At 47.6% G+C, this 12,988-nt stretch overlaps 1 protein-coding gene across 9 annotated transcripts in view; it reads left to right on the top strand.

Moving 5' to 3' along the window:
• The window catches only part of DENND2B (DENN domain containing 2B), a 304,168-nt gene that overhangs the window by 35,052 nt on the left and 256,128 nt on the right, over nt 1-12,988 (top strand). The window lies entirely within an intron of this gene.

Genomic DNA, 12,988 nt, shown 5'->3' with positions numbered 1-12,988 from the left:
AAGACAATATTATTTTAGGTTTACACCCCAAAGGAGGTGTGTACGTGAGTGCTGGGTAAATCCCTGAGCTGAATCCTCTCTCACACAGCTGATTTCAGTCTCTGTCTGCAGCTGGGTGTGGCCTTACCTGTGTTTGTGTACGCTAGAGAAGGCTTGAGGGCCTGACACAGCAAGGACAGGGTGAGGAAGCCCAGGCTGGTGGAACAGGGGGGCTTAGTGGGATCCCAGTATATCAGGTGGCATTCTGGGTGGGGGTGATCCAACCCATCACACACATCATATTCCTTCAGTGGTTTATATCTATACCAACCTTTAGTAGCTTACTCCATAGTGTTATGTTCTTGTTTGCTTACAACTCCATTTACAAAGAAGTCTCTCTAGATTTCTTTACCAACTGGCCTATAGCTGCTACTTATTTTATTACTCTTAATTATTTGTATTGCAAGGATGCCTACAGTAGTGGTTTCAACCTGTGGTCTGCGGACCCCTACTGATCCGCAGACTATGTCTAAGGGGTTCATGAAAGGTTGTCATTACTATAGAAGAGTGGTTTTCAACCTGTGGTCCATGGACCTCTGGAGGTCCGCAGACTATGGCTAAGATTTCTAAAAGGGTCCGACCTCCATTTGAACGTTTTCAGGGGTCCCCAAATTAAAAAAGGTTGAAAACTACTGGTCTAGAGGCCCCATTGTGCTAGGCACTGTATGGACACAAAAATGGTCCTTGCCCCAAAGAGCTTACAGCCTAAGTATGAGATGAGAAGAACTAGAGGGATTCAACAAGCAGCCTGGGGAAGCCCAAGGTAACACTGGGTATGTGTACGCTGCAATCTGATGTATGACAGTGCAGGTAGCATGGCTAAAATAACAGTGCAGATGCGGCAGTGAGGGCTTCAGTGTGGGCAGGCCAGGTATTTTGGAAACCTGGGGTATCTACTCGTGTATCTGAAGCCTGCGCTGCTGCGTCTCCACGGCTATTTTTAGCCATGCTAGTGCAGGTAGAGCTAGCATGGGTGTATCTACCCTAGCTGAAGTCATGCCTTGGGTTGCAGTGTAGACGTACCCACTGAGACAGTTTGAGTCGTGTACTAAGCAGTGGTCACAGCACAACAGCTGCCTAGTTATTCTCCAGTGCTTAGTAAGCATCACAGCATGTGTGGCCTTTAAGGAAGATAGTGTAGTATTGGCTCTGCAGACACACATGGGAGACAGGTTACGTTCATATCCCCACACTATAAATGTGACACTAATTCCAATACCTGTTAGTGTGGAACTTCTTGGTTCCCTTCAGTTTTGCATAGTTCCGTACTGTCCCCTCTTAATTTCCTCATATCTAAAAAATACTAATGACTAGAGAGGGTTAGACTCTATAGCATTGTATTCACAGCACTCTCTGATCAGAAGACCATGTGCCATGTCAGCAACAACTGTGTCTTTTAAAGTAGGTGGTTTCAACTGTCACGTGAACAGTGGAGAGCCCAGGTGTTCCTAGCCCTGCGCATCTGGGAAAGGGGAGGGGGGCATACAGAAAAGGGTGCAAGGAGCCTTTCGTCCTTACACTTGTATCCAAGGGCCACGCACAGCCACAGTCCTTGTGCTTACCTGAATTCAAGGACTGGTCCCGGCTAATACTGCTGCCCAGAAGGGGCAAAGAGTGGGTGGCTAGTGGACCATCAGGGACACAAGCTAGGTCTGCTCCAAGAGGGTGGTTCGGCCGCCATGCTCCCTATGTTCCTGGAGGCATTGTGTTACCTCAGAGCCTGTCTACATCAGAACCCTCAAACGATTGTTCTTTGGTCAGTTGTATTGTACTGACTGAAGGACCAACAATTGAGGATGTCCACACCAGCTACCCTCAGCTTGTTTAGGGTTTGCGTATGTGTCCATAGTAGGGCTGCCCTAAACCAGTTACGATGGGGAATGTCATCTCTGGGGAATGCAGAAGAAGGTGGGAGTGCAGGGGGTACAGTGTAAGGAGCGAAAAAGGGGGCATAGCAGGAAGCAGAGAGGGGGAATGGCTCTGAGCCGTGAAACTGAGGAGGTTCATGCGCTGAGGGAGTTGTCAAGGACACCACCTGATTGTGTCAGTGTATTGCATCCAGGCTGTCCCACAGTCAATTCTGAGACAGGCTTTTCCCCCTACAGATTTCAGGGGTAAGTCTGCAATGGTTTTTTCCAACTCCCCTTTCCCCACACTCAACTGAAGTATTTTTGTGTGTGGATGCAAGTCTAGCGAGGGGAACAATTAGTGTAACTTGGTAGTACAGGTAAAGCCACAGGCATGTTTTCACTGAGGGGGAGCACCTCTTTTGTGGTCCTGGCAGCATAACTGAGCCCTGACAGAGTTGACCTTGGAGAAGCTATGCTTCTGGCACAGACTGGAAACCTTGTCCAGGCAGCATCATGGGAACCCCTGGAAAGTTAATATTTCGTACAGAATAGGCACCAAGATCCAAAAGCTGAAATCTTGACTCTCATCCAACAAATCGGGCAAAAGCTTCTGAGGAAATAACCGGGAATTAATGCTCTAGAAATCTGGGAAATCACCTGGAATAGGGGCAAGCTGTTGATGGATTAGTGAACATAATCAAATACTGTAGAATGGCTGAGAGAAGAGAAGAGTGGCTTGACTGAGTTAAGTACAGCTACTGCTCCCATACTGTCAAGGTTTGGCCACGTTTCTCAGCCTTTCTTCGCACACAGGGCTTCTGCTCCCTTTCTGTTTTCACTGATCTTTGCCGAATAGTCTCTGCACTTATACCTCATTTGGTTCTGCTTCCAAGTCATGTTTTAAGTATGAGTCCCTGGAGCCTGCTGATTTTCCCATTGAAGTAGATGGCAAAATGCCCATTGGTTTCAATGGGAGCAGTACTGGGCCCTTAATGTCTGTTTCTATTTTCTTGTCCTGCTACATGCATTTGTGAATAGAAACTGCCCTGACTGACCTCCTTCTTGCTCTCTGAAATCTTAGCCCTATTCTCACATTTTCTCTTAGCATATTTCCTTTTCTTTCCGTAGGCCTCACACTCTGCTGAAAAATATTTTGTCCTCCCTAAACACTCTTTTTGGTGACCTTTCTTTCTCTCTTCTTGACTTCTGTATGTTCTCCCCGTGCATCTACCCTGTTCGCTCCTGTGCCTTAGGATTTTAAAAAATCTTTTATCCAGGAAATATGTAGAGCATATTGTTTCATTATAAAAGGTGACAAAGAACTTGATTTTCTGTGGGTGTGGAAGTTGGAATGCACTGGCTGTGTATAAACTGTGTTGCTCTCAGAGGTATCTCTGCCATTGGGATGCCTCGGGCACTGCCACGCTGAAGGAACTGAGATCACAGATCAGTGTGAAATATATATGCCTTCAACCCATTCTGTGTGTGCTATTCACAGCTGATAGATGAAAGCCCTACTCCCTGTTAACTATCTTCCAGATGAAGGATCTGTGTGGACAGCTAATCCACTGTCCCCAGACTGGGCAGGAGCTGCACTCGTTCAGATAAACGTTTCTCCTCAACATTTTTTTGTTGGTTTGTTCCAGTTTCAGCCTAAGTGGACGCAAGAAGTATTTGGGAGTCTTCTGGGAAAGCCTAATCTTGTGATAGTTCCAGCCGAATTAAACTTCTGGGTTGTGCTGTGAATGAAACCCAAACTCCCCATCTATGTGAGGTCATGCCGTCATTTCTGGGTATTCATGGAATTACTTTTTATTGACAGGTAGACTAAAAACATTTGAATGTGATCTCCATATGTGTGGCTGTCTGGAGATCTGTGTATCCTTAAGGGGGATTGAGTTTGGCACTCAGTCCCTCTTGAGCAAGTTTAATTCTGACACTGAGCAAAGAAGACAAAGTTCAGACCCTCCTATTGAGTCACAATCCTCAGCCTGAATGGTGAGAACATATACAAGCTGTATTTACCTTCCAGGAGGAAAAGCTGAACAACCATTGGGGAGCCCATTGGGAATGGTGTAAGGTGCTATTCCTTTTCCTTTGGGACTAATTTCTGCCCCCATCTCTTCCATTGACTTCAATCAGAGTACAACTGGGTCTTTTGTAAGTGTGTATATTTAAAGGCTGGGGGAATGGTTGTAAATTGACAACTTCGGAGAGTTAAGTCCTGTGTTTGGCCTCCGAACAAGCGTAACACGAGCAGCACCACTTCAAGCTGCTTCCTTCTCTTAGGCGAGTAAAACCAAATTACCCCAATTTACCAAGCAATGGTGAAGCAGGTTGGTGCCCAGGAGACTGTCTACTGTTGCTTTAGATTTAGGGAGCAGTCTGTGAACACAGGGTTTGAGCCAAAGCTTATTGAAGTCAGTGGGGTCAGGGAAGTCTTTCCACTGACTTCAGTGAATAGCCTTTGGGTTAGCAAACAGGGCTGCAGCCTGCCTGGTGCATCACTGAGCTCTGATGGACTCATTTTAAAGGCAGTTTCCTTTATTGACCAAGCAAGCGGAACTATATTAGCTCATTAGGTAGAGTTGGAATTGTTGCAGGACTGGAATTGTTAATGAGAGTTAATGCTTTTAGCACATGGACAAACTGTGGGGAGTGGTAGGGGGAGAGGAGGGGTGGCAGAAATACGTGCTGTACTAGATTTTGTGCATGTGCACCACTGCCATCTACTGGAAATGTAGAGAGATCAGCTCATATGTATTTTATCCTTCTGGTAGAAGGGCATCTTCTTATGCCTTAGGGCTTAATCATGAGAACCGCTTGACGAAATATCTCCCAGTTTGCACAATAAAGTCTACCACAGTGTCTAGCATGGTATAGCTATTTTCAAGGCAATCTGCATATACATTCTGAAACACTTTGGAAAAGTTAAAGCAGGTTAGTTTTTTGGGGGGGAGGCTGTACTGTGGGAACTCCCTGATGAAATGATCTCAAATTTACACCTCAAATTGTTCCAGGCACTTAGCTGACATACCAAATGTGAGACCAATATGTACATGTGAATTTTAGATCACTTTGAAGAAGGGAGTTGAAACTGACATGCTCTTTTTCTATTCTGGTTACTTAAGAGATTTCTGGTTTGCATCAGCCGTGCACGCCACTTTACAGAACGAGAACCAAATAACTCTGAAATATCCCATTGTGTAGCTGGGTCTTGATGACATTCATTAGATGAAATCAGGGGAGTTCTACTGAGGTCAGTTTCATGTGGAGGGGATCCTGCCTGTATTTCTTCCTCCTATCTGTGGGCAAGGACCAAGGAAAGTTATAGGCACCAACAAATTTTAAAATTAGGTCATTGGGGCAGCAGGGGGGAGAAGGGAAGACAGGGCTGTATCTCAAAAAACGTGACTAAATGACCCCAAATATACCCCACTAACCGTGCCCTGTGTCCTCAACTGGCATAGCAATGTTTAGGCTAATCTGAGTATGCATGTGAATTTTAGAACACTTTGAGTGGAACTTTCCATTTAGAGGTGATTTTTCAGTCTTAATGGTGCTGCTGCAAGGGCTGCCTCATGATACTTCACTCAGTGGTATTGGTAGACACTATTTGGAAAGTTAACTTAAAATATGTAAAGGTTTATATTTATATTGCTTAACACAGGTAATTGTTATCCCTCAACCCCTGCGTAAGTAGGATATAATACATTCTTGTGATATAGTATCTCTGTTCAATGGAGTGCTTCTAGTTTGAAACTGCTTGCATTTCCTGTTCACTGCATTCGCTGCAGCTTTGTGTAAATTCAAGATGTTTCATGCCCTCAAACTGAGCCTGAGCAGCATCCCCAGTTAGAATTTTATCCCCAGGAAAATCAGTGATCCAGTTTTCAAAAGCTTCTCAGATGTCAGCATAGGTGCTCCTCCTTCACTGCCTCCACACCCTAGCTAGGAGCTGTCGAAAACATCTAAAGGAATTCATCTTGCCATGCGGAAATATGGACGCTCTCCCATCCCCAAAGCTAATTTTTACTGCACTCCTCCTGGGGATCCTCGCAGCTCCTCACTTTTAGCTGGGGTCAAGCTGGGGAAGATAATCAGCTGATGGCAGCAAAGTCCATTACATAGTGCAGTGGTTTTCAACCTTTATTCATTTGCGGATCCCTAAAAAATTTTGAATGGAGGTGCAGATCCCTTTGGAAATCTTAGACACAGTCTGCAGACCTGCAGGGGTCCACGGACCACAGATTGAAAACCACTGATGTAGTGGGTTTGTTAAGCATTCAGAGCCGGACGCATAGTATCGTGCTCCACAAGCAGTCCCACTGAAGTGTGGAAAAAGGGTATCAGAACTTGCAAGTGGGATTCTTTCTTGGAGGCCAAATTTATGGACTAAATTGTGAAAATGCAACAAACCCAAAGCAACGGGCAGCGCATTGTTGCATTGCCTGAGGAGCAGACCTGGAGGCAGATTTTGACTCTCAGCCCTGGTCTACACTAGGACTTTAGGTCGAATTTAGCAACGTTAAATCGATTTAAACCTGCACCCGTCCACACAGTGAAGCCCTTGATTTCGACTTAAAGGGCTCTTAAAATCGATTTCCTTACTCCACCCCTGACAAGTGGATTAGTGCTTAAATCGACGTTCCCAGCTCGAATTTGGGGTACTGTGGACACAATTCGATGGTATTGGCCTCCGGGAGCTATCCCAGAGTGCTCCATTCTGACCGCTCTGCACAGCACTCTCAACTCAGATGCACTGGCCAGGTAGACAGGAAAAGAACCGCGAACTTTTGAATCTCATTTCCTGTTTGGCCAGCGTGGCAAGCTGCAGGTGACCATGCAGAGCTCATCAGCACAGGTGACCATGATGGAGTCCCAGAATCGCAAAAGAGCTCCAGCATGGACCGAACGGGAGGTACGGGATCTGATCGCTGTTTGGGGAGAGGAATCCGTGCTATCAGAACTCCGTTCCAGTTTTCGAAATGCCAAAACCTTTGTGAAAATCTCCCAGGGCATGAAGGACAGAGGCCATAACAGGGACCCGAAGCAGTGCCGCGTGAAACTGAAGGAGCTGAGGCAAGCCTACCAGAAAACCAGAGAGGCGAACAGCCGCTCTGGGTCAGAGCCCCAAACATGCCGCTTCTATGATGAGCTGCATGCCATTTTAGGGGGTTCAGCCACCACTACCCCAGCCGTGTTGTTTGACTCCTTCAATGGAGATGGAGGCAATACGGAAGCAGGTTTTGGGGACGAAGAAGATGATGATGAGGAGGAGGTTGTAGATAGCTCACAGCAAGCAAGCGGAGAAACCGGTTTTCCCGACAGCCAGGAACTGTTTCTCACCCTAGACCTGGAGCCAGTACCCCCCGAACCCACCCAAGGCTGCCTCCTGGACCCAGCAGGCGGAGAAGGGACCTCTGGTGAGTGTACCTTTTAAAATGCTATACATGGTTTAAAAGCAAGCATGTGAAAGGATTACTTTGCCCTGGCATTTGCGGTTCTCCTAGATGTAGTCCTAAAGCCTTTGCAAAAGGTTTCTGGGGAGGGCAGCCTTATTTCGTCCTTCATGGTAGGACACTTTTATCACTCCAGGCCAGTAACACATACTCGGGAATCACTGTAGAACAAAGCATTGCAGTGTATGTTTGCTGGCATTCAACCAAAATCCGTTCTTTCTCTCTCTGTATTATCCTCAGGAGAGTGAGATATAATTCATGGTCACCTGGTTGAAATAGGGTGCTTTTCTTCAGGGACACTCAGTATAGCCCATTCCTGCTGGGCTGTTTGCCTGTGGCTGAACAGAAATGTTCCCCGCTGTTAGCCACAGGGAGGGGGGAAGGTTGAGGGGGTAGTCACGCGGTGGGAGGAGGCAAAATGTGACCTTGTAACGAAAGCACATGTGCTATGTATGTAATGTTAACAGCAAGGTTTACCCTGAAAGACTGTAGCGACTGTTTTATAAAATGTGTCTTTTTAAATACCGCTGTCCCTTTTTTTTTCTCCACCAGCTGCATGTGTTTCAATGATCACAGGATCTTCTCCTTCCCAGAGGCTAGTGAAGCTTAGAAAGAAAAAAAAACGCACTCGCGATGAAATGTTCTCCGAGCTCATGCTGTCCTCCCACGCTGACAGAGCACAGACGAATGCGTGGAGGCAAATAATGTCAGAGTGCAGGAAAGCACAAAATGACTGGGAGGAGAGGTGGAGGGCTGAAGAGAGTAAGTGGCGGGCTGAAGAGAGTAAGTGGCGGGCTGAAGACAGGGCTGAAGCTCAAATGTGGCGGCAGCGTGATGAGAGGAGGCAGGATTCAATGCTGAGGCTGCTGCAGGACCAAACCAGAATGCTCCAGTGTATGGTTGAGCTGCAGCAAAGGCAGCTGGAGCACAGACTGCCACTGCTGCCCCTCTGTAACCAACCGCCCTCCTCCCCAAGTTCCATAGCCTCCACACCCAGACGCCCAAGAACGCGGTGGGGGGGCCTCCGGCCAACCAGCCACTCCACAACAGAGGATTGCCCAAAAAAAAGAAGGCTGTCATTCAATAAATTTTAAAGTTGTAAACTTTTAAAGTGCTGTGCTTAAAGTGCTGTGTGGCATTTTCCTTCCCTCCTCCACCACCCCTCCTGGGATACCTTGGTAGTCATCTCCCTATTTGTGTGATGAATGAATAACGAATGCATGACTGTGAAGCAGCAATGACTTTATTGCCTCTGCAAGCGGTGATTAAAGGGAGGAGGGGAGGGTGGTTAGCTTACAGGGAAGTAGAGTGAACCAAGGGGCGGGGGGTTTCATCAAGGAGAAACAAACAGAACTTTCACACTGTAGCCTGGCCAGTCATGAAACTGGTTTTCAAAGCTTCTCTGATGCGTACCGCGCCCTCCTGAGCTCTTCTAACCGCCCTGGTGTCTGGCTGCGCGTAACCAGCAGCTAGGCGATTTGCCTCAGCCTCCCACCCCACCATAAACGTCTCCCCCTTACTCTCACAGATATTGTGGAGCACACAGCAAGCAGTAATAACAGTGGGAATATTGGTTTCGCTGAGGTCTAAGCGAGTCAGTAAACTGCACCAGCGCGCCTTTAAACGTCCAAATGCACATTCTACCACCATTCTGCACTTGCTCAGCCTGTAGTTGAACAGCTCCTGACCACTGTCCAGGCTGCCTGTGTACGGCTTCATGAGCCATGGCATTAAGGGGTAGGCTGGGTCCCCAAGGATACATATAGGCATTTCAACATCCCCAACAGTTATTTTCTGGTCTGGGAAGAAAGTCCCTTCCTGCAGCTTTTGAAACAGACCAGAGTTCCTGAAGATGCGAGCGTCATGCACCTTTCCCGGCCATCCCACGTTGATGTTGGTGAAACGTCCCTTGTGATCCACCAGAGCTTGCAGCACTATCGAAAAGTACCCCTTGCGGTTTATGTACTCGCCGGCTTGGTGCTCTGGTGCCAAGATAGGGATATGGGTTCCGTCTATAGCCCCACCACAGTTAGGGAATCCCATTGCAGCAAAGCCATCCACTATGACCTGCACATTTCCCAGGGTCACTACCCTTGATATCAGCAGATCTTTGATTGCGTGAGCTACTTGCATCACAGCAGCCCCCACAGTAGATTTGCCCACTCCAAATTGATTCCCAACTGACCGGTAGCTGTCTGGCGTTGCAAGCTTCCACAGGGCTATCGCCACTCGCTTCTCAACTGTGAGGGCTGCTCTCATCCTGGTATTCATGCGCTTCAGGGCAGGGGAAAGCAAGTCACAAAGTTCCATGAAAGTGCCCTTACGCATGCGAAAGTTTCGCAGCCACTGGGAATCGTCCCAGACCTGCAACACTATGCGGTCCCACCAGTCTGTGCTTGTTTCCCGAGCCCAGAATCGGCGTTCCACAGCATGAACCTGCCCCATTAGCACCATGATGCATGCATTGGCAGGGCCCATGCTTTCAGAGAAATCTGTGTCCATGTCCTGATCACTCACGGGACCGCGCTGACGTCGCCTCCTCGCCCGGTATCGCGTTGCCATGTTCTGGTGCTGCATATACTGCTGGATAATGCGTGTGGTGGTTGATGTGCTCCTAATTGCCAAAATGAGGTCAGCGGCCTCCATGCTTGCCTTGGTATGGCGTCCGCACAGAAAAAAGGCGCGGAACGATTGTCTGCCGTTGCTCTGACGGAGGGAGGGGCGACTGACGACACGGCTTACAGGGTTGGCTTCAGGGAGCTAAAATCAACAAAGGGTGTGCCTGTACATCAAGGAGTATTTCAGGCAGGACTGCACGGAGGGTTCCAATAAGAAATGGTGCACCAAAGTTATCGTTGTTATTGGAACAAGGAGGTTAGCCTGGCCTCTGATTGATACATGGCTAGATTAACCTCGCTGCGCCTTCTCTGTGACTGACTGCAGTGTGATCTAGACAGGGGAGGAGGAAAATTGAGTCCAAAACAAATCTGGTCTATTTCTTGTTCTGACCCACTCCATCTATCCTTTACATCTTTGGCTGGCAGCAGACAAAAAAGGCGCGAAATGATTGTCTGCCCTTGCTTTCACGGGGGGAGGGAGGGTGGGAACGGGGTCCTGACGATATGTACCCAGAACCACCCGCGACAATGTTTTAGCCCCATCAGGCATTGGGATATCAACCCAGAATTCCAATGGGCAGCGGAGACTGCGGGAACTGTGGGATAGCTACCCACAGTGCAACGCTCCGGAAGTCGACGCTTGCCTCGGTACTGTGGAAGCGCTCCGCCGAGTTAATGCACTTAATGCACTTAGAGCATTTTCTGTGGGGACACACACACTCGAATATATAAAACCGATTTCAAAAAAACCGACTTCTATAAATTCGACCTAATTTCGTAGTGTAGACATACCCTCACACAACTGAAATGTCACTGTCTGCTTTTGTTTCCACCTTGCTCAAGGGAAAAGCCTCCCGCACAAGCCCTTTGCCTGGTGCAGTGCACTTCCCCCAGTGCAGCTGTCCTGGACAACATGTTGTGGGGTGAAGCCATAGTTCCATCCACGCCCTGCCCCTGCGTGCTGGAGAAGTAGTAGCAGCTCTGCAAGAGGCCATGTCTGCCTCTCTGCTTCTCCCTGTGATGCTGGTAACTGGCACAGGGAAATAAGGACGTGCTGTATGCTCCCTTACTCCCCGGCATGACTGTGCAGACCAGGCCGCAGGTGCGCCCGATTCTAACGCTTTGCATGTACAGAGCGCCATTGATGAGAGGTTGCCCACTGGAGTCATGGAGGCTACTTCTGTATATAACTGCTTACTAGTGTAACCTGTTCACAGTTGGGCCCACAGCACCTTGAATCCAAAGATTTGCAGAGATGGTGTTTCCCTGTGTATCGCTGCTGTGTTTGGGTAAAAGGAAGACTTCCATTAGCACTTTCGCTGTTGTTTGCTGCTCTGTGACCCTTTGTGGAATGATTCCCAATAGCTCCATGACCCTTGTGGCTTGGTATAAGTGCACTTTCCAGCTAATGCAAAGAGAACTGTGTAAAGCAGAAAGCATGACCCTGTGTTGGTATTTTAGGGAGTTGACAGTACTGCCGGCCCACCATTCACATGCTGGTTATATTGATCCTTTGTCAAAAGTCTCATGCATACCATTGGGAATGGGGGGGATTTGTATAAAGAATTTCTGTGAATACAAGGCACACAAAGTGGGAGTGAGGGGTGGGGGTGGGGGGGAAGGAGAACCATTTTGTCCCAAAGTTGTTTTTCTTTAGGACTAGTTAGAACTTGGTCTGTGCACTAAAGAAGCACATAAATAAATCAGTTAACGATTTGCTTTAGAATATTGAACTTAGTTTCTAGAAAAAGTCCAGGTGTGGAATCCATGTGCAAGGCAGAGCTGAGAGCGAGAGAGAGAGGCATGACCTAGTGACAGCCTTGGAGCCAGCCACCCCTGAGTTCAAGTGCCGGTTCCACCGCTGACTTCTACTGTGGTCTCGGACAAATGGCTCTGGGCCTGATTTTTCAGAGGTGTTGAGCGCCACAGCAGTCAGGCACCTCTAAAAATAACATTCCTCTGCCCCAGTCTCCCCTCACAGGGGTTTGTGAGACTGTGCTTGTAAATTGCTTTAGCGAGACATTCTATGTAATGCTAGTTGCTAACACAGCAAAATAGACTCTGGTTGATACGTGATCATTTCCAAGATTGCTATAATTATGTAGTATTACCTGTATTGCGGTAGTGCCTAGGAGCCCTAGTCATGGGCCACTTAGAAAAAAATAAATGAAACCACAGAGCAGAGTAAGTGGGATCTTTCAAATCCCCCTGACGTCTGTGCCTCATGAGCTTCTGGAAAGAAAGAGCTTGCTCGTCCAAATACTTTCCCCCAGTCTCACAGCTGTAAACTCTTTGGTGAACAAATTGGATGCGATTTTGATTTTCTTGAACCTAAAGGACGATGGGACTGATCCAAAGCTCCCTGGAGTCAATGAAAAGACTCCCTTGTTGACTTCAATGGGCAAGGCTCGAGTCAGGCTGGCGCCACGCAAAGCTCCCACATACAGTACAGTCAGTGCACATGTGTGCAAAATGCATGTCAGGCTAGTGCAATTATGTGAAAGTTCAAAAGAAGCTATGCATTCAATAAGGAATATTCATGGATTTGTGCTCCTATACCCCAACGTTCTCCACATCTGCCATCTCCAGTGCTGGGCCTCGTCAGAGAAGAGGCTGTCAGTCGTGACAGATTCTCTGAGGGTTTTGTGATGTGCACAAATGTCTACAGGGGGTTACAGTGTTGCCAACTCCCATGACTTTTGTCATGAGTCTCGTGATAAAGCCCCAACTCCTGGAATCACATGGAGATGTGATAATTTCAGCGTTCGTTCTTAAAGAAAAAGTAAGTTTCTAGCCTCCATGGTTGTGCAGAAAAAGCTTCAAAATGTGACCCCAGCGCACCCTAAAGGCTCAAGAAGCAGAAGACAAATAAAAAGAACACCCAACTCTATTATTTTTACACAATCTCATGATTTTTTGTGAGTCTGATTTTTCAACATTTGGGGTCGGCAATACTAGGATTAGGACGCGGACACTGCATTGATTTTTGCACATGTCCTAATCAGATGATGAACCCAAC

Source organism: Lepidochelys kempii, chromosome 6 (assembly GCF_965140285.1).
Source record: "Lepidochelys kempii isolate rLepKem1 chromosome 6, rLepKem1.hap1, whole genome shotgun sequence".
In the NCBI taxonomy this organism is placed as follows: Eukaryota; Metazoa; Chordata; order Testudines; family Cheloniidae; genus Lepidochelys; species Lepidochelys kempii.
The sequence above is the reverse complement of the archived record's forward strand: the minus strand, read 5'-3'. Positions and strand labels throughout refer to the sequence as shown.